We start from the raw sequence: 21,798 nt of genomic DNA, 5'->3' as shown, positions 1-21,798 counted from the left end.
CAATAAATATGCAAATTGGTTTATGATATCATATCACAACGTCTAGCAACTTTTTGAGCATGTATTCACTACATTCCCGTGAAAACAGTTGGCAACTCTGTTAAAATCACCTTTAATAAGACCGACTGTGTTTTCAGCCATGTTTCTTAAACTGATAACTAGTTCATTAAAATATTTCTACATTGTTTATGGGAAATATATTTATGTTTTCTAAAAGTAGAAGTGTCACAGTATGTTATAGGCCAGAAAAAATAGTTGTGGTTAAAACCTCACTTTTCAACATTTTTGGCTATTCACCAGCTACAGCACCATTTGATGGGTTTTCAAAGACACATGTTTTTTATACATATTAATATATCCTGCCATTTTATGTTGATGGATATTTCTATTAGTTTCTCTGACATTAAAAAAACATATTAAACAATGTATTTATGTACATAGATTATTTTCAGAAAAACTGTCAGCTTAAATTTGCATGAAACTTTGTCAAGCCTGTGTTTCTCATGATCTCCTGACAGCTCATCTATAAAACACCACTCTGTTGTAAGCCAGTCCATGTTTGTAACACTGACTAAAGAGTCTGTGACACAACATGGCACCTACTAAAAGCCCCATGTGTCATGTGTGCACCATGTTCTCTGTGAACTCAGTGCTGTTCCTGCGGTGGCTCCGGCGCCGTTTTAAACCGCTGCCTTAACGGCATTAGATTCTGCTCTATATGTCCTGTCTGGGCTCAAGGCTGACCACAACTATGCACTTTGAAAGGGTGTTTTCTCTCTTCAAGGTTCACAAGCAAAGTCCAGACCATGGTTATAGCTGTCTGTGCAGAGCGGTCTGCTACTATCTGCGCACCAAATGACCAGTTAGGGCCTCCGGGAGGAAATCGCATGCATTCCTCTATGATCGTAAGACGTATTTACATACGCTCTCTAAATAATTCTGTGGTATGCTGAAGCATCCAATGAAATTTTTTTGTTGTTGTTGTTTTTACCCAAAAGTGCTTTCTATTATTTACGCCCTTAAAACTCGACACGGGTTTGGTCGCGAAGGCTGGACAAGCATCAAAGAGCGGCATTGCAGCCCTTGGGAAGTTCAAAGCGTAGCAGGGTCAAGCACAGGGGTCACGCAGCACGAGTCCCTGCTGCTCGTCTGCATGTCTAACTACTGATTGACTTTCTAATAGGGAGGAGGTCACTCATGAAGAATCCTATTTATTAAAGACTATCACAGGCTCCTTTGTGTTTCCTTTATCCATTTTTTTCTTTATTTAATACAGACTATACACTGAATGTTGTCTTAACTATGAATTGAGCCATAGATACGTACTAAAGAGTGCTGATTATAATTATTGCCTTTCTTCATTTCAAACGCATCTGACGGGTTCAAATCAAATACTTGACTGGTGTTAGTGGTTAGGCAGCTCTGGAACTATTCACTCCCTGACTCTGTCATTTTGGCTACTACTCACTATTCAACAGCCTGTTGTCTATTAACTTCTCTGTGGTAATACAGTATTGGGAAACTTGAGGAATACGCTGAGATGAAGATGGATTGAAGCTTGGGATAAAAATAATGGAGGGATTTTACAGTTGGCTTGGATGAGTGACTTGTAAAGCATTTGCGTGTCTTATAAGTCCTTGTGCAACTCATTGCTGGGTTACTTTTAATGATGCTTAGTGTCTAAACAAGCCACATTGAAATGCCCTTCAAAGTTTAGGCAAGTGCAAGAAAATGGCAGTTCAAAATTGGACACTTTTGTAGAGGTGTAATGCATTTACACTCTGTATCTGTTTCAGACTCTAAATCTTCTTTTGTTATCTTCTTTTGTTAAACCTACTCTCCGTAATTACTACAGGCTATTCTTTGAGTCTCGATCAGCATGTACATTGTTTGGTTCGCTCTTGTTTTTACCAGCTGGGGAATATTGCTAAACTCAGGCAAGTTGTGTCCAGAGCTGAGATGGAGATGATTATACATGCATTTATCTCCCCCCATCTTGACTACTGTACTTCCCTTTTCAGCTGTCTTAGCAATACATCATTGAACCACTTACAAGTGGTCCAAAATGCTGCTGCTAAGCTTCTGACCAAGTCATCTAGAAGGTCTCATGAAACACCATTTCTTTACACTGGCTTCCGATTAAATTTAGAATCCACTTTAAGATTCTTGTGATTACATTTAGAGCCCTGCATGGTCAGGCACGTGCCTATATTACAGAGCTATTGTGGCCAAACAATAATATTAGGAATCTGAGGTCCTCTGATCAGGAATTGCTGGTTGTTCCTCACGCTAGGCTCAAGACAAATGGAGCTCCTAAACTCTGGCATTCTCTCCCATTGGATTTAAGATCATCTTTAAAAAGCAGCTAAAGTTCCATCTGTTTAAACTTGCTTTTGCTTAAATATTGTACTTTTATATTGTACTTTTATTTTACTAAATATTTTACTGTGAAGCACTTTCTGATATCTGTTCTTGAAAGGTGCTAAATAAATAAATTTATTTAATTTAATAATTAATGCTAACTTTTACTTACTTACTAAATATTTGTATCTGTATCTGTATTCAGATTTAAACTTAAACCAGAAGGGTTTTTTTCTCTGTTTGTTTTGTTTTAATATAAATGTGTGGGATTGTTTTTTAATTGTTCATACCTGTCTGCAACATTTTCTAACAAATTAAGTTGGTGCTATTTCCCACAACATTAAAAAACTCATAGCTTAATTTGAAGACAAAACTAGCCAGGCAGTTATTAAGGATGAATGGATGAACATTGTAAATGCATAGATCATGTTCATGTCAATGAAAGTGGTCTGTCTTTATCCCACAAGCTTCATATTTGCCAAATCGAAAGTAATAACCTCCTGTTCAAGTGACTTTTTTGACTTTGTGTCAGGTGGAATCCCAGTGCTGGTTGCAACCATATTCCCTGTGAGCCTTTCTGGCAAGACTTGTTAAAAAAAAAAGAATTTGTTTCTGTTTAAAACACATTATCTTTTCATTTCAAATAATGAATTTTTTTCACTTAGTTTTTTCCTTAGTGTTTTGCATACTTGTTCTGCTGCAGTGTGTTCACACAATGTAGCAATATTAATTCCTGGATGATGTAGTGGAGCTACAAAAAAAAAAAAAAAAAAGAAGAGCAGAACATGGAATACTTTTTGAGCTCAGTAGTTGCAGCATAATGGGTAGGAGCTATTAGAACCTAGTGCATGTAGAATTTTTAACAACATTAGTCTTCTTCATGTAGTCCTCTTCCATGATGCCTAGACTGTCACAAGCTAGGACAAGAGCTGTTGGCGTACTGCACATGGACAGGTCATGTCATGCATTGCCAGAATGTATGGACTAAGGTAAAATAACACCTCAGACAGGGTTTCAGCAGACAGGCAGCACAGATTATCTTCCAAGATCTACCACTGTCTCCTGACCTTTAACCCCAGAGAACCTTTTTGGAACAGCCTGGATCCAAACATCAGGAGACGCCATGACCTTTTGCCTTGACCACAGCAACCAGCATTATCCATTTCAGATCCAACAAATCACAAGACACATGAAAGCTAAGCTAGACAATAAAATGCTAGACAGTGAATGGACGAGGGGCAAATTCTAAAAGATTGCTTAAAGATTCATTCAAATAGCGCAATTCCATTAACCCAGGAGGTCACTGCTTTCCAATTGTGTTGGCCTTTAGAAGTAATGTTTTTGTTTTCTTGTTCCTTAAGCAGATTATGGAGAATTCCAGAGGGTCTTCAAAATCTAGAAAGAAACCATGGAGAGAAGAGGCTTGGGAAAGAGCAAAGGATGCCATGACCTTGCTAAAACCCTTTTCACTCAGGGGAACTGTTTATCTGAAGGTACTGGGACATTGTCAGTGTTACACCTACAGATTCTTCCCACAGTTTTGGTTTCTGTATGGTCCCACATATGCACCCTAAAGATTTCCACTTCCCAAAAGCAGTTACTTTTCCCTTTTGTCAATGGATAATCTCATCTGAGTACTGTAGATTTGTAACTAAGAACTGCTGCTGTAATCATTAAGACTCTGAACATCCTTTTAGCAAACTTAGTACTATTTGGATGGGTTTCCTTTTGAGTCTGGTTCCTCTGAAGTTTTCTTCCTTATGTTGTCTCAGGGATTTTTTTCTTTGCCACTTTCTCCTCGAAAACATCAGTGCTTTGAAACAATTTCTGTTGTTAAAATGGCTATATAGATATATATTGGTCTTTAGAACTAAACTATTCTATTTTCCCATTCATCAAACAGCTTGCGGCAGAAGGCCAGAGCAGAAATCCAACCATCAACAACCATCTTCTACACCCAGCAATAAGAGTTTGAGAGAAGAGCCAAATTTAAGCAAGAAGGATGGTGTGGCCTTCCAGAATGTCTTTTCACTCAGAGGAACTGTTTATCTAAAGGTACTAGTATTTCCTAGCTGAGATATGTATGTAAATTTGTACTTTGGCTTTTGGATTAGATCAAATCTGGTGATATTGTTGGCTAGGTAAAGTTAAACTTTGGTTTGGCGAGTTTGTCAGGACACTGTGTGGTCTAGACAGGGAACATGAGAAGGGTTATTCCATGCTTGTGTGTCTTCGTATATGAGGCTGAATATATGTGAATGAATGAAAAATTTGCATGCCTGCATGTGCATTATTATTTGGGAAGATTTACAGATTTCAATCAGTGAAGCAGCCTCCATATTTATGACTCAAAACAGTCTGCCGTATTGGGTAAAATTTGGGAGGTGATCATGGCATCTTTGTATCAATAAAATTAGATTCCACACAGGCACCTTTTCATTGGTAGCGTACTATTATTTAGAAACGTTGACTTTTTGTGCATCTCTCAGTTCTAGTGTAGGAGGCGGGGCTTCTGTGTTTGTCAATCCCAGTATAGGAGGTGTAGTCTGTTCCTGTCACTGCCACCTGAGGAAGATGTGGTCTGATCCCATCACTGCCGGTGTAGGAGGTGTGGTCTGATCCCATCATTGTCAGCATAGGAGGTGTGGTCTGATCCCATCATTGCAAGTTTAGGAGGCGTGGCCACTGTGACTGTCATTCCTAATGAAGAAGGCATGGTCTGTGTTTCTCAGTCCCAGAAAAAGAAGCATGGTCTGATCTTGTCACACTCAGTGTAGGAGGCATGGCCTCTGTGTCTTTCTGTCCCAGCGTAGGAGTTGTGATTAGATCCTGTCACTCACAGCGTAGGAAGTGTGATCTGATCCTGTCACTCACAGTGTAGGAAGTGTGATCTGATCCTGTCACTCCCTGTAAAGGTGGTGTGATCCGATCCTTTCACTCCCAGTGTAGAAGGTGTGGTCTGGTCCTGTCACTCCCATTGTAGGAGGCGGAGCCTCTGTCTTTGTCAGTGTAGGAGGTGTGGCAAAATACAGTGTGCACAATACTGCATCACTTTGGATTACATTTGTAATGTTTTCTTTAAAACAGCATTAAATCATATGTAAATCAACCTTATGTAATCATTGCCTGCTTTAAATTATCTTTATTTCATTGGATTGCTGATCACTTGACTTGATGTACTGTAGCCTCAGAAAAATACACACCCTGATGTGCCTGCATGTTCTTGTATGTGAATGTGTCCATGCAAAGTTGCACATCTGCATTTTAAAGTATGTGTTTATGATAAATTTAAAAAAATGTGCAAGTTCTTACTATAAGCTTGTGCACCGGGCTTGTAGTATGATAACTCCGTAAGTTGTAGCTTAAGCTTATGGATTCAGAAGCATGATACTTTTCAATCCATGCAACTAAATTTAGAGGAAGACATCTGTAGACTGAGTGCTAAATATAAATATGGGTGCATTGGAAATTCCCGAGATGTTTACTAGGATGCTCAGGGCAACACAAGATTTTAGAGCAGTATTTCTGCTTTCTCTGCAGAATGAGATGTTTTCTTTCCTCGAATTAAGAAAGGAAACCCATCTCTCTCTCTCTCTCTCTCTCTCTCTCTCATTGTTGCTCTGTCAATCCCATCAAATAAACTCATTTAATGAAAATACATTCTTGGGTTTCATGGATTTAGTGGATTTTCTCCTTCTGGCTGATGGAGGATTTGGAACAAGTGCTGAAGCTTGTAGAACTGCTGACACGGGCAGAGAGACTGTTTAGGGGTTTGGACTGTCAAGCTGTTTATGGCATCTTACCATAAAGGTGTGGTTCTGTTGGAGGGTGGTGGGGAAAAATGTTACACCATAAAGAAAAAGGACAAATGAACATAATGTGGAGTAATTTGGAAATTCTTACTCACACTTGATATGGGGAATGGTTACAGCTAAATTGTGCATATGTGGTTTGTGTATTCTTGAGACAGCATTCTACTCACACAACACTGGAATTAATGACATTGTGGGAACATAAAGTCTGGGGAAAGGTATAGAGGAGAGTGCAGTAGAGTTAATAACATTCTTGGCGATAATGTTTTGAATTTTGAAGATCGGCTTACCATGTTCTACGAGATAAACAATGGTAAATTAATCTTAGTTCACTTCCTTTATCAAGAATCATATTTAATTGCAGCTATACTGGTGAAGTACAACACTACCCATAATCCACATTGTTTAGAGATTCTAAAACTGCTATAACCTTGGAAAAGGTGCTCTTTGGTGACTGACACATTTTATAAAACTTTTGGATCCAGAAGCATAGGGACAAACTTAGCTAGCTAGTGAACTTGCCTGCAAATGAAATTACACTTAAATAATGGAACAACAAAACTAGAACAATATAATATAGAACACTAAGCATACTCTATAGGTATAGAAAGGTATAATATATACAACAATTACTAAATACTTGGAAATGCAAGTGTGTGTAAATGCTAAAAAAAACTCTATGAAATAGAGTGAAAAAGATGAAGTACTGTGAAGTTCGTAGAAGTGTGGAGGAAAATTTGATGAGATCATTCTCAATGTATTTTACACTAATAGTGTATTCCCTCTAAAATACATTAAAATACACTGTTTCCCCATTTTCCAAATGGCACCTGGCCATTCAAATTGTAGGTCAATGAGCAAATAAAAACAACCAAGATGGAGTCCAGAGTGGCAGTTGAAAATTTAAATGAAAGGACTTACTTAGGAAATGTCAAATCAATGTCAGTGCTAATATTTTAATGTAGCAATGTACTGTATGTTAGTAAGGAATAAAAAACACATCTTGCTGTTATAGGAAATTAATCAAAGAAGGGGTAGTGTTTTCCAATAATGAAGCCCCAAGCCCCAAAGTGTTTTATTCCTCTTATTCTATAGCAGTTCGCCATGCTAAGAACTTTTTTTATTAAAGACCTACATGTAATACTTTTTTTTATCAGTTTATGGTTATGCTTAAGTTATAGCAGCTATAAACAGTTGTTACCTCACCAGCCTCTATATATTTCTTTCTCTCTTGAAGTTAAAAAAATCCAGCAAAGCCTTTTTCCATGTCGGAAAATTTAAAGCTAAAGCTTTATCACTTGAATGTTACAAAAAGCGCTGACAGTGGAGACTCCTTCCAAAAAACTCTAAATAAACGTCTCCTCACAGAAAACTTGACCACATTAACAATTACAGACATGTTGACCTGTTTATGTGGATCATGTGCCATACAAGTCCCTGTGTACATTATTTCTATAGAAATGTTAATGTATTAAAAGGAGTGCATTAATATAAACCTGTGATTGGATTTACAGTCTGTACTACCGTAAGAGCTGCGGTTAAAAATAATCAACGCTTTCTGACCAATGAGAATAGACAAAGGTTCAACCGCAGCTGCATACAGTAGCCTAAAAGCTGTCAATATGTAGAAGCATGCTCCCCTGATTCTTCCCCTTCCAAAACCAAATTTAAGGTAAGCATCTTTAGTTGGTCAGATTTTGAGAAGTAAAGCTTATCCTTATCGTTAAAAGTAGTAAATGCATCTGACATAGTCAGCTAAGCTAGATAGCCAACCAGTACAATTGGATATGAGACAGAAGGTGTCACATGTGTTGTGATTCTTCACATCAGCACAAAAACCACTGCACAATTAATGTCTTGTGTTAATGGAGGAAGAACTTCAGGAACCAAAAAATGTTGCAAAAGATGGCTTTGGGCCTTCAGGAATTTTTGGTATGTGTGTGAGCATGCTTTTCATCTTGGTAGGGACCAAATGTCTCCACAAGGACTGAAATATCTGATAATATCTGATTATATGTGGCTGATCCCCATGAGGAAAATAGTGGTGTTGTTTTTTACTGCAAAAACTGTAGCTTTTATTTTTTTTAAAATACCCAAAAAGTGTAATTTTGGTTATTAAGATTAGGGTTGGATTTAGATGTAGCATAATATTAATTAGCTACATTAATAATTATGTCCTCATGAAGTCCTCACAAGGACAGTAAAAGAAATGTGTCTGGTTCATAGCTACCTGAGTAATCATCTTCAGACATCACCAATGTTGGTGGAATTGATGACTTATATTTTTGCCCATCTTTTCCCCTGAAAAAATGAATTAAATCTCCATGACGTTGTAGCCACACTTCCAAACCCATTTTTTTAAATTAGAAGAACACAGGCACTTTTTTCACCCACAGTGCACATGCTCCTGTATTGAACGTTGGGAGTCTGAGCTGAACACAGATGAGCAGGCGGATCCTCTCGTTCAGAGGCTCTGTGAGCATGACTGGCCATGGACATCCACACACTGGTGTGATCTTTATGTCCATGTGTGTCCTTCTCACGCTCCTGTACACATTACTAACACAGCTGTGGGCTTTTGAGAACAGTGAAGGCGAGCACTCACACATCAGTGACTGCCGGCTTCCCCTTTCTTGTGCTCCTTGTTCTCTGTGTTTTATGTTGCCAAAACTTAACTTTAACCATTTCACTTCTTCTTTTTTCTCCCCAGAAATATGTCCTTTTATCCAAACACACACAGTATATGTTCTTATACTGTAGACACTGTTGAATTGTAATCGAGATTGTGTAAATCATCATACACAATACAAGGCACAATACATTTTTGCCTTCAATAAATTACAGTATGATTATGTGTTATTTATTGAGCATACATTTACACTGTCATTATAAGATAAACTCAGTAGATTTTTTCTCTTTCCCAATAAATCTATTTATTCCAGCTAATGTTTAAAATGATGATAGACTCAAAACAAGTGAAAATAGCTGCACCAGCAGGGTGCAAGGTAGTGTCCAAGGTAATGTCAAAAACTCTTTTGAACTGAATTAAATAAAATAATTTTAAACAGCCAAGCATTTCAAAAAAGCTGAATTTTACAAAAATACAAATTTTATAAAAATACAAAACGCTTTCAGTGTTACAAACGTTTACAAAACGCTTTCAGTTTTTCGATTTGAGACAGATCATGACAACAATCACGCCGACGGCAGAAATCTTTGATAGAGCTCATTTTCAGGCTGGAAACCAGATGGATAGAGATGGTTTGGCTCTGGTGTAGCATCTAGTGGACAGCACTTTTAATCCTCCACATGTATGTAAGATGCGCAAGCGACTAAGTGAATAATGCCGCTCTCGTAGCGGTTGTGTGCGCGTGGTGAAAGTGAAGTATATTTGCACTTTTAAAGGTTAAATTTTTAAAAATCTTTGGCAACAATCTCTCTCTCTTTTTTTTTGACAAGGTTTCTTTGCTGACAACATTTTTGCTCTTAAACAAGTAACTTGGTTAGCGAGGAATTAGCAAAAACACAAAATGTGGTTAACTAGCATCTATGCTAAAAGCATGAGGACAGTACAGACATTACAATGATTTACTTAAATCATATATACTTTGTGTAACAGGGTTGTACTTATAAAGTGACCTCAGAATATCACAAAATAAAGAAAAAAGTGTAACAAAACTTATTTTATTTCTTCCCATGGTCTTCAGGGAATTTGTATTGTGCAACTTCCTGTCAAACATGTGACATGTGGAATATGCCAAATATTTTATGGGGGTGAACGTGTTCAGATAACAGGACTGAGTGAATAAGCTAAAACGTCATTTTTTTTCCATTACCAATAATTTATGAGTCATGGAAAAGGATGTTTCAAGCATGAGATTGAAACATTAATGCAAAAATGATATGATTTGTGAAGTATTTTAATGTTATGTTTCAAGGTAAAGTGCAGTTATAGTGGGCTGAGACATAGGAAAATGCTGTTTTAGCACTTTTATTGATGTTTATAGTTATTTATCTGAAATATGCACATGGATTATTGCTGTGAAGGAAACACTTACCATTACATACATATCAGTAAATAGTGGGACCCAAATGGCATTGCATCATGGACTCACCCTTTAGCTCAGAATTTGTTACTGCACATGTTCAACCACATATTCTCTCTTTCTCTCCCTCCACCCTGTGTGTAGGTGTGGATGTGGACCACCCCAGGGTAAAACGCCGAGTCGCCCAGGGTCCTGTGGTGTGTAAGAGTGTGTTCCATGAGGCCATGGGTTGCCTCACTGGTTTTTATGGTCATGAGGGCCCCGAGCCAAGACCTCTTCCCCTCTTTTCAACAAACACGGCAATCTGTGCGCCAGATGAGTGAGGGTTTAGAGGCTCCTCTCACATTATTTTCTCTCTTTCCCAGCGTTCCTGTCTTCCACCATCATCCGTCACACCGATCTGAGGGATTCCGGCCTTGTTTTCTTGCTGTCACACTGCTCCGTGTGTTATTTACAGCTCGAAACATCAGTCCTGAGAGCGCATGCAGCTTGAGTGACACAGACACACACACAGACACATCATGCCATTTGTTATCACCATGGAAACCCCATGTGCACAAGGCACCAAGGATATTTTTAAGCTTTCAAAGCAAAGGTCGAGAAACAGCATCTAAGGGACGGGGAAGGAATAGAGAAGGAGGAATGCTGAAGGAGAGAGAGGGAGATTGTGAAAAGGTGTGTGAGAGAGAGAGAGAGACAGAGACAGAGACAGAAAGCGATGCTAAGTGCAAACAGATGGACATGATATATATCCTTTGCTGGGTGTTGCTGGGAACCACCTGTCTGCTGCTGCTTTTTCCGCTGGGAAGGATAGAGGCAGAGCGCTTATCAGGTGTGACCTGCTCCAGATCAGCAGATCAGAAAAGCTTTGAGAGTTGGAGACAGGAAGTGACCTTGTAAGAGCTGGGGCCAAATATCTCAGCATCTCTCTCTCTCGCTCTCTCTCTCTCTCACACACACACACACACACATATTTCCTTGCTCTCTTTCTCTCACTCATTCCCCATTTCACTCTCTCTCTCTCTCTCTCTCTACCACAGTCTGCCATGTTTTTTGTGGAATGAATATTCTGTAGTTGCCAAGGTGACACAAATTTCGTTAACCCACTTACTGTCTTATTAATTTCACCTCTATCTTTGAAGGATATCCGCTATATATCCAAAAGAAAGAACTGAAGGGGAAAAGATCATCCTCCTCGCTGAATGCCAGTAAAGGAAGCCTACTCTTTAAAGTATATTTAATCTACAAATCACATCAAACCTCAGACAAAATAAACTGATAAAAAGCAGGGATAAAATGAGAGCTAGTAATTTTGTGGTTTTAAGTACAGAAGAAGAAGGATATGTAATCTTTCAGCAAACATTAATATAATAGTAAAAAAAATAAAATCTTCACTCACGACATAAATGAACGAACATAAATTTATCCGCCATTTTTAAGTATCTGTTTATGTTACTGAGTATTATTGTACAAGGCCTTGAAACATGTTTTCTTTTCATTTTTGTGGATGGAAATAGAAACAAAATTTCAAATAGTTTTGGGAGGACCAAAGGATTCAGAAGACATAAGATGGCAAAGATATAAACCAGAATGTAGTTGTAGATACTGTGTGGTTTTTTAGACACATAATTCCCTTCATATACCATACATACCAAATGTTATGATGCTAGGCCGTTCACATAACATGATAAACATGACTGACTGCTATTTTAGAACATATTGAGATGTGTGCCAAGAAAAAGCATACAGAGGTTTAGAAATTACTTTAAAAAATACTTCACTAAAAGACTACTTTAAGGTATATAAGGTGTGGGATAAGTACACTGTATGGCCAATAGTATGTGGACACCTAACCATTGAACCCATATGTGCTTTTTGAACATCCCATTCCAGATTCAGTCCCCTATTTGCTGTTATAATAACTTCCACTCTTCTATAAAAGCTTTCCACTGGATTTTGGATGATGGCTGTGGGAATTTCTGCCCATTCAGCCACAAGAGCTTTAGGGGCCGTTTACACGACAACGTTTTCAGCCAAAAACGGGAAACTTTTTATGCGTTTTGCCTGTTCGTTTACACGACAATGGCATTTTGGGGACTGAAAACGCATATTTTTGAAAACAGTATAGGTTAGGTATGTAGACATGCGCAGTACGTGTCTATTGTAAAGGCAAGCACGAACAAACATACACAACAATGGCGGAGTACATGGTAGTGTTGTTGCTTCTCAAGAGTCTGCTAACGCTTCTTCAGCAAAGTGTGGATTTACTTCACCAATATTACAACCAACTAACAAGGTGACAGCGCCAACTACTGGCCTGGCATACGTAATACAGCGTTTTTGGCCATTATCGCGGATATGTGTGAACGCGAATCGTTTTGAAAACGTTGTCGTGTATACGTGAAACTTTTTGAAAACGCAAGAGAAAAACTTTTCCGTTTTTGACTACATCGTTGTGTAAACGTAGCCTTAGTGAGGTCAGGCACTGATGTCGAGTGAGAACAACGGCACTAGCTATCAATTCATGACATTCACTGTGTGAGGAAGTCACACTAAGGAGCGAGGTCTTTGACACTTTTAAAGCGGTGTTCGTTAAAGTGACTCCTTACACTCCTTGATCTTTGATGAAAATGATCAAGGTACAGTTAGAAAGTGGCCTAGGTAAAAACATTTCCACATCATTTTGGTACATGTTTATGTTTTCCTAAAATAGAAATGTAAAAAAAAATAAATAAAACTCGTTTTTAGGGACTTTTGGCTATTTTCTACAATTCAGCAACAGCAACATCCAATGCGTTTCCCAGGCCGCCACACATTTGTGCAACTTCACTAGTGTAACTGTTAGAATTCATTGTGTGCTTAATGACTGTTACTCTAGGTTTATTATTAGTGTCTTGATCTTGTAACTATAATTTAGGTCTTTAAGCGAAGCAAATAAAAATGTGGATGTTAAAAATGGAGAAACAGAGAAAGAGCAACAAGGAAAAATAAAGAGATGGGCAAATCAAGAGAATGAGCAAGATTTAAAGAACACACGAGGCAGGGAGAGCGAGAGATTATAAGTGACAGGAAGCAGATACAGGCTAAAAGAAAGGAAGCCTGAAAATGGGAAAGATGTGAGTGACAGAGCGAGGAAGTCAGTGTAGGAGGTAAATAGCGTTTGGAAAGAACGTGCAGCGCTACACTCTAGAGCGGAGGATGGAGAGAGGCAAACGAATATCCCCTTTCTCTTTCATCTCTATCAAATCTCCCTGCCTTTCATGTAGGCTTCATGGCCTTATCCTCTTACCAAAGCTTTCTGTGTGTGTGTGTGTGTAAGAGAGAGAGAGAGAGAGAGAGAGAGAGAGAGAGAGTTTTTATGCATGTATGATGTCATATCCTGTTGACTGAGGGTTCTACGGGAGTTTGGTAGAAAATGTTTGTGCATCTGCCAAACACACACATCAAAGTCATACATTGTTCTTCAGTTAAAAACAAGTTCCAAGGAGTCTATTGTGTCTTAGTCATAATTTATACTTCAGTTATAACTCAGCTGCCAGGCTGGACCACAGCAGTGGCTACGTACAAATGCAAGCCAGGAAATAATGCCGTTATCCAGAGAACAGTGACTCGTAAAATGCTCAAGGTCTCATCCGCCTAACTTCTAGCCTTCAAACTTGGAGAGGCAGTGCCTAGGAAGTACAAAAATATCAAATTGTACTAAGAAAAAAAAAATTCCAGTTGTTGAAAAAAAATGGCTGTCCCATAGTAGTGCAGTGTTCAGCTAAACTGTTACGTTTTTGTTCATTTTTAGTTTAAAATAAACTTGGATTACTTGTTAGCTAAATTAACCTTGAAAATACAAAAATCGTCTTTTCCCTTTTTTTGCTATGATACCACTATCAATTGATTCAGACAAGTTACAACAGGGGAAACATTAGCCTTTGTTTTTATTTATTTATTTAAGTAATTTATTTTTTGTCTTAAATTGTAAATGAGTCACTTGGTCCTAACCACATGTCAGCTAAGTTGAATCTGCCTCAGAGAGGGGAAAGGACTGAAGTTAGGCATCTCTTTTTTACATAATTAACTATTTATTAGAAACAGTATTTCATCCTGAGATATGATACAGTGAACCCCTCATATGTCTAATGGTCAATTCAAGATATAAAAGATGTCTAAAGCAGCCGAACATTCAATTGATAATGGCCACACCCCCTTCCCTGGGACTGAGAATAGCCACACCCCTTTCACTGGAATTGATAAAAGCCAAACTTCCTTTGCTGGGACTGAAAAAAAGCCAGACCAACTTCACTGTTAGTGAAAAAAAAAAGTCACACCCACATCCCTGGGATTTTAAAAGGTCACACCCATTTCACTGGAACTGGCAGGCACATAGGCCACACCCCATTCACTGAGACTGACAGGCAAAAAGGCCACACCCCCTTCAGTGAGACCAACAGTGGGAGTGGCAGGCACAACAGTGACACACCCTTCACTGGGACTTAAAAAGATCACACCCCTTTATTCGGACTGGCTGACACAAAGGCCACACCTTCTTCAATAAGTATGACATGCACAAAAGCCACACCCCTTTCACAGAGGCTGGCAAGGGACACACACCCTTCACTGGGACTGACTGGCACAAAGCCCAAGCGTGCTTGACTGAGACTTGAATGAAGGCCGTGATCATTTAACTGGGACTGAAATGCACAAAGCCCATGCCTTCTTCTACACAGATTGACAGACACAGAGGCCATGAAAATATTGAGACTGATGCACCAATACCGCATGACTCAGGAAGTGTGATGGAATGACTGTGGAAGGAAGGCTTGGATGTTTGGACTCATGAGAGACAGTGTGGCACCAGGTGCCTACTCAGAAACATTTGCAAGCATGTCTTTGAGCTCTTATATGGTCTCGTACACACACCCATCTGTCCCACTGAAAGACATGGCAGCCTGCAGACAGACCCTGCTTGATATTTTTAATGTCAGTTCTGCTTGTATAAAACATCTCTTTGAAAAAAAGTTATTTTAGAGCTCCCTGAAATATCATGCTTAGTTTCAGTGACAGATTCAAGTCACCCATATTTAGCCAGGTAGAAAATGGAAAGTGATATTTATCCACACAAATCTGTCACTTGTGTGAATCCTTCTACAAGACTGTGGGATAAATACACTTTTATTTTTGCCCCAGATGTTTTTCCATGTCTTTGTGCTGAGCTGGCACATTGCACATCTCTCGTTCTCTCATCCAGCAGTTGTGTACTGTATGTCTAGACCATGTGCACACACGGTAATTAACCATATATATACATCTATCCTCCTTTCTGCTTCTGTGTGTCCCTTTTGCCATGCATGCAAACACACATGTCTAAATATAACTGCGTTCTGTTAATCACACTTTCCATTCTCACTGAGCGAAAAACAACAACAAGGCATCCAAAGTGATCTAGTTAATCTCTCTCCATTTCTTTCCACTCAGACCTTGATGTTTTTCCAATAATTGGCAGCTGAGGTCTATTCTCCCCCGTCTTCCTGCTTCTTTAAAGAGATGAATCGCTGGCAGTCGATCAAAGCTGGAGTCCTGTGTTAAGGCTGGAATGGTGCCCGAGTCGCCCGCTACTGACACGCAGATGGGCGTCAAGGGTCAGTGGCATAGTGGCACAGCGCTCACTTCCTGTACCCTCCTCTGATTTCATTCTCTCTCTCTCTCTCCCTAAACCCTTTCCCACATGTTCTGCTCTCTCTTTGGAAATTTTTTCACCACAGGAACCTTTTCAGGAACTTTTGGCACATTCCCATCAGAGGCTGGGATCCTCAGATATAGTCCATGTAACCATTGTAGTTCCTTCCCCAGAGTAATACTTTTTGACAGACAAGGACCTGTTGAGGATGGACCTTGCTGTACTGAACAAAATGACCAACTTTCTTGTCTGCCATTTTTAAAATTCTGTGTATAGCTAGGGCATTGTAGCATTGTTGCCTCAAAGCTCCAGGGTCTCCTGTTCGATCTTGAGCTAGGGTCACTGTCTGTTAAGTGTCCATTTGGTTTTCCTCCAACCTCAAAAATATATGTCTGTAGATGGATTGTCTACACTAAATTGCTACTAGGTGTGAACAAGTGTGTGAATGTGATTGTGCATGGTGTCCTGCGATGGACTGGCATCCCATCCTGGGTGTATTCCTCGGATCACACCCAGTGTTCCCAGAATAGGCTCCAGATCCACTGCAATCCCGACCAGTATAAAACACTTACTGAAGAGGAGTGAATGAAATGGTTTTCGCTAACATGCAATTACTAACACTTTTGTCAGAAAAGCTCTGCTTTTGTTTTCACCCAAGTGAGAAGTCAATAATGTTGCTGAAATATCCTATACATTGCATCACTTTGCTTACTTACTCAGGGTCAGGGTTCTTACAGTGCAGTAGGAATGCAGAACAGGAACTGCCTCAGAACTTTTTCTAATCCCACTCATTCTTTCCCCATCTTTTCTCTCTCTTGCCTTCTTCTTATCCTCTCTCTCTACCTCAGATATACAGTAGTCGAAGTCAACAAGGAAGCACCATGGGTTGTCCGGGGCTTGCCAAACCTCCACTGGTAAATATTTGCATTTCCCTTCATAACATTTAGCAGAGCAGACCAGAAGGAAAAGGGTCATGTTAAAATACAAATGTACACACACACACACACACACACACAAACACACACACACCTTTTAGCCATGTAGCAAAGTGCACGCTTGAAGGTTTTGGGGAAACAAATCAAAGCAGCCAAAGCAAATATGCTTAAATAAACGGATGTGGAGGGACAAATCTACCCACATGTGCCGTTCACATGGCACATCACATAGTTCTGGTTATATAATCAGCTGCAACACTGGCGCCATGGATGGGCATTAGAGGCATTGGCCCACCTTAGACAGCAATTTTTATTCTGATAAGGCTATAGGCATAGATAAATGTAATGGGCTGCAGTGTGTGAAAACTATCTTACTTAGCTTTGGCACTATTTTTGGTATCTGTTCTTGTCCTGTCTCCATGTTTGTTATCCTATCGTGTGCACCTGTTCCGTGTTAGTCCTTCATTAGGTTGTCTATGTATGCTCAGTTGTGTCAATGTATCATTGCAAAGTCTTATCATGCTTTTGTACCGATAAGTTCGATCCCTGTTTCCTTTCTTTTACTTCCTGGTTCCCGTTCCTCGTTTCTACCTATGAATTTCCCTGTATTAAGCCTGCATGCCTGTGTTATGACCTTTGCTATGCACTCTGATTTCGGTTCTTGGATTTGCCCAAAAAAAACCACTACTGAGTTTACACACTCGCATCCTGCCTCTTACCACACGTCACACTGTTATTATATATTATTATTGATCGATGTGCCTGCCTTGAAAAAACTCCAAGACCCAAAATCCTTCTCAGTAATTCAGACTCTGAGTCTGACCAGCTGGCTACAGTTTGCCTTAGCATTATTCATTCCTTGTGGGCTGAGTTTCCGTAAAATATAGATAACATCATGACTGTTAGAGAGAGCGTTCAAAGTGATCCTTGCTGTTTCATTTTATGTCGTTCTTGGGAAAATGTAGCCCCTTATAAAAATATGTGCCAAATAACCCTAGAAACCCTGAAAGAAGAAAACAAGAGATTACGCACTGAACTTTCATACCGGACTGTACAAGAATTTGAAGTGGGCCAATATAAAAAAAATTCAAACTGTTTTTTTTAATCACAGCTCATGATATTGTATTAATTATGAAATGGTTTCCTAAGAATTATACACTCAATAGATAGTAAGAACCGTAAAAAGATATCTTTCCCGACGATGCCACAGCCATCCATGGGAGGGAGGGACGGTATACTCTCCTGCTCCTGTCAATCACTAGCCAATCATAGGTGTCTGTGTGCTCATGTATGCGGAGGGCAGATAGCCCTTTCCTCCGTGTGTGTTACACTGTGCTGTGATGCTGCGTGAGCAGTAGTTCAGAAAGTCGTAGAGATTGGCTTCACATATCTCGGAGGAAGCACATTTAGTAGTTGGCAAGACCAAACTGTGTAGAACTATGTCTAAGGTAATCTTACTGAAATGCTTGTTCATTTAATCAATAGTGGACTTGCTAATGTGGTATCTGACACTGCATGACACTTGGTTGTCTGTAAAAATGGACAAAAGGATGCAGCAGAGTAAAAAAATACAGCCATAGATCTATCTTGAAGCCATAATCACTTACTTCCTCAGCACATAGTTTGGTGTCCACACCAGCATCAGTCTCAGCTAGGCGGTGTGGTCTAAAGTTTGCAGGTGTAATTGTACATTACAGAAGTGTTTTTAGATCATATCTTACTTAGCTTGTCCATTCCCATGGCACTCATCTTTTGGTTTCTGTTCTTGCCCTGTCTTCGTGTTTGTTATCTTATTGTGTTCACCTGTTCCACTGTAGCTCCACTTTGACTTGTCTGTTTAGGTTTTTGATACAGATTCTGGTAGCTGTAAGCTCCCCTTACTTGTTAACAAGATTAACTTCATAGCTCCAGTACTAAATAAGTTTATAAATAAGAAATAAAACGATGTGGTGGTGTGATGTGGCATGATGCAAAGCAGAGTTACTGTTACCACCACAAATGTGATTATTTTCCAATAACAGGGTGCCCCAAAGTGTTTTTTGCCTCTTATACCACAGCTTTTTGCCAATGATTTAATTTATTAAAGAGTGACACAGAGTCATTTTTATCTGTTTATAGTTGTGCTTAATGTTGTGGAGCATCTACAAAACAAGTTATCCTGTTATCACTTATGTCATAACATCTATAAACCATCGTACCCTCACCAGCCTCTCTTTTCTGTTAATAAGACCATGACAAGAGCTTGTCATGTTACCGAGAAAGTGCAAAAGTGCAAAGTCCTCAGTTTTGAAGACTCCAGTGCCGGAAAACCTAAAGGAACAGATTTAACTCTGACTGTTACAAAGTGCTGACATTGGAGCCTTGTCCCAAAAATGCTAAATAAACATTTCCTTACAGAAGACTTCACCATATTAACAATTACACACAATTTTTAATCCCTTAATGTGCACAATACTATACAAGCATGTTACTACAGAAACAGTAATGTATTAGAACTAGTGCATTAATATCAACCTGTGATTTGCCTTGCAGCTGAAACTACTGTCAAAGCTGCCCAATCTGACCAATCAGATTAAAAAAATTCAACAAAACAGCGATAATAAGATAATACAATACACATGAACTCAAACAAATGCCATAATATGAGTAAAACTACTTATGAGTTTTGCAAGTTAATCTAACCAATATGAAAGTTATAATTCCTCTGGTAAACTAAGACAGCATTGTCCAAGACAAAAGCACAGCTGAAATCAGAAGAAAAAAGCAAAGAGTATCAAAAAGAACCATATGTCCTCCCCCTGTGGCGGAGCGTGTGATGGAGAGGGTTTATATTGTGTGATAATTATTAAAACGCATACATTATGGAACCATAGTAATGGGCCTAACGGGTTTGTCTTTCATGTGGTCATCCTACGGAGAAAACAAGGCCGTGTTCTTGCTTTGTGATCGTTCCAGCAGTTCGCCTCCTCCTCCTACATGCAGCGTTTATTCCCCAACCATTGTTCCCTGAAGTTTACACACAATAAACAATTATGTGTGTTGCCCAGAGTGGTCTGCCCGGCCCCGGTTCTCCTCTCACTTGGCTGGAGTTGAAATAAAAATGTTAATTTTGACTTGAGGAGGATTTCAAAGCCGCGCTCTCACTGTTTCATCTCAGAGCACATGGCCGCTATGCCGAGACACAGTCATGCAGAAGAGCAAGAAAATAGTTTTATTTCATTTCTCCTTTCCTCTCTGCTGTTCTCTCAAAGAGAAGAGAGACTGAGACATTAAGGATCCATTAGGGTCTGTGAGCATCATTTAGTTGTGTTTACCTTGATTTGTTTCTGTTAATGGGGTGCACTGACACATTCAAGCTGCCATTAGTCAGTGTAGACTGCGTCTTGTAACAATTAGTGCAAATGAATCAATTGAAGGATACGTGTTTACTGGATCGGTTTATGTTAAGCAAAGTCAACAAATGAGATTTTCCACCTAATGTCCAAACAAACTAGATTTTTGGCTGGCTATTCGGCTTTAAATAGGCCTGAGCCAGAATAGTTTGACTGAGATAGACTAGTATAGATAACCATTCAATAATGTAGTATAACAGACATGTGCAGTAACACAGTAACAATGTCAAAACACACAAAAAGGACAAAAGACTAAGGAAGGAAGGAAGGAAGGAAGGAAGGAGGGAAAGAAAGAAAGAAACTGGATGAATGAAAGAATGAATGAATGAATGAAAAATAAATAAATAAATAAATAAATGCACTGTGTGAACCAGAAGAACTAATGCAAAATTAGACACAAAAACGAATAGAGGTTAGAGGAAACAAACAAACAAACAAACAAACAAACAAATAAATAAATAAGGATATAGTGGGAACCAGGAGTACTAGGGCAAACTAGGCACAAAAACAAATAGAGGCTAGAGGAAACAAACAAACAAACAAACACACAAACAGACTCTCAAACAAACACACAAACAAACACACAAACAAACAAAGAAAGAACTAGTGGGAAACTTGACACAACAAAGACTAGGCAAAAAATAAAAACCCTGTTTGAGAGCCACTATTTTAGGGTGCTAAATGGACCCTTTTTTTCTAAGAGTGTATGAGCTAGAAAGAGGAAAACGGATCAACCTGATCCTCTTTTCCTAATGTAAACTCCCAAGAGTAACGTTTCCAAAAAAAAACCTGAATAGAATCACATAAAAAGAAACACTGAAACATAAAGAAAGCTATGTCCACTTAGTTGAAATAATACATTTTGATGGAACAAAAGAGTTGAGTCACTCCAAGACTGTGATTAACTGGCACTTTTTTGATGACAAAACCTTGTTGCATTTCTCCACAATAATGCCTATGTATCTAGATGATATAGTGATTATAGTGATATGGCTCTTAATGACATGTTATTTCTCTGCCTTGTTTTTCTTTAGCTTGCATTTCTGGAGCCCACAGTCCATTCTCTGAGGTTCAGAAGCTTCTTGAGCGCTGACGGACTTCTTAAACACTCGATACAGGATAAAGGATGAGGAGGCGCAAAAGGAAAAAGGTGTGCAAATGTGTCAACTTTATTCAAACCTTGTGAGGAAAAGTTTATTTAACATTTACGGAAGGAGTCTCCAGTGTCAGTGCTTTGTACCGGTCAGTAGGTTTTCCACCACAGTCAAGTCTTCAGGAAAGAAGAGTTTATGTTTTGGGATTTTTTTGGTAACATGACAAGCTGTAATTTTTTTGTCTTATTAACTTCAAGAGGATGAGGCTGGTGAGCAAAAAACTGTTTGTAGCTGTTATAAGATAAATGAAGAATTGGGATTCCATAAGTGCTTATGTAAGCCTTGAATACCATGGATCTAGCATATATACTGCACATATATATCCCTCTGTTTCTCACTACATCTGAACTCTGCTCTTTTTAAATGCTATGCCCCTCCTCAGCTCCTGCGTTCTTGCCAGAGCAGCTTTAACCTTCACGCTGTTCATCTA

The 21,798-nt window shown here is 39.0% G+C and overlaps 1 protein-coding gene across 2 annotated transcripts in view; it reads left to right on the top strand.

Moving 5' to 3' along the window:
- The window catches only part of LOC113538481 (axin-2), an 85,333-nt gene that overhangs the window by 13,489 nt on the left and 50,046 nt on the right, over positions 1 to 21,798 (top strand). Inside the window, exons 2-5 of one of the 2 annotated variants that reach the window (XM_026933577.3) lie at positions 3,726 to 3,854; positions 4,265 to 4,416; positions 16,736 to 16,801; positions 21,249 to 21,364. The gene's annotated coding sequence lies outside the window, so the exon portion shown is untranslated. Of the gene's footprint in view, positions 1 to 3,725; positions 3,855 to 4,264; positions 4,417 to 16,725; positions 16,802 to 21,248; positions 21,365 to 21,798 lie in introns of those variants that run through there. The other variant, XM_053231947.1, reaches the window with a different exon arrangement.

The sequence above is a fragment of the Pangasianodon hypophthalmus genome, chromosome 2, assembly GCF_027358585.1.
Source record: "Pangasianodon hypophthalmus isolate fPanHyp1 chromosome 2, fPanHyp1.pri, whole genome shotgun sequence".
Lineage (NCBI taxonomy): Eukaryota > Metazoa > Chordata > Actinopteri > Siluriformes > Pangasiidae > Pangasianodon > Pangasianodon hypophthalmus.
This window is presented reverse-complemented; position numbering and strand designations above follow the sequence as displayed.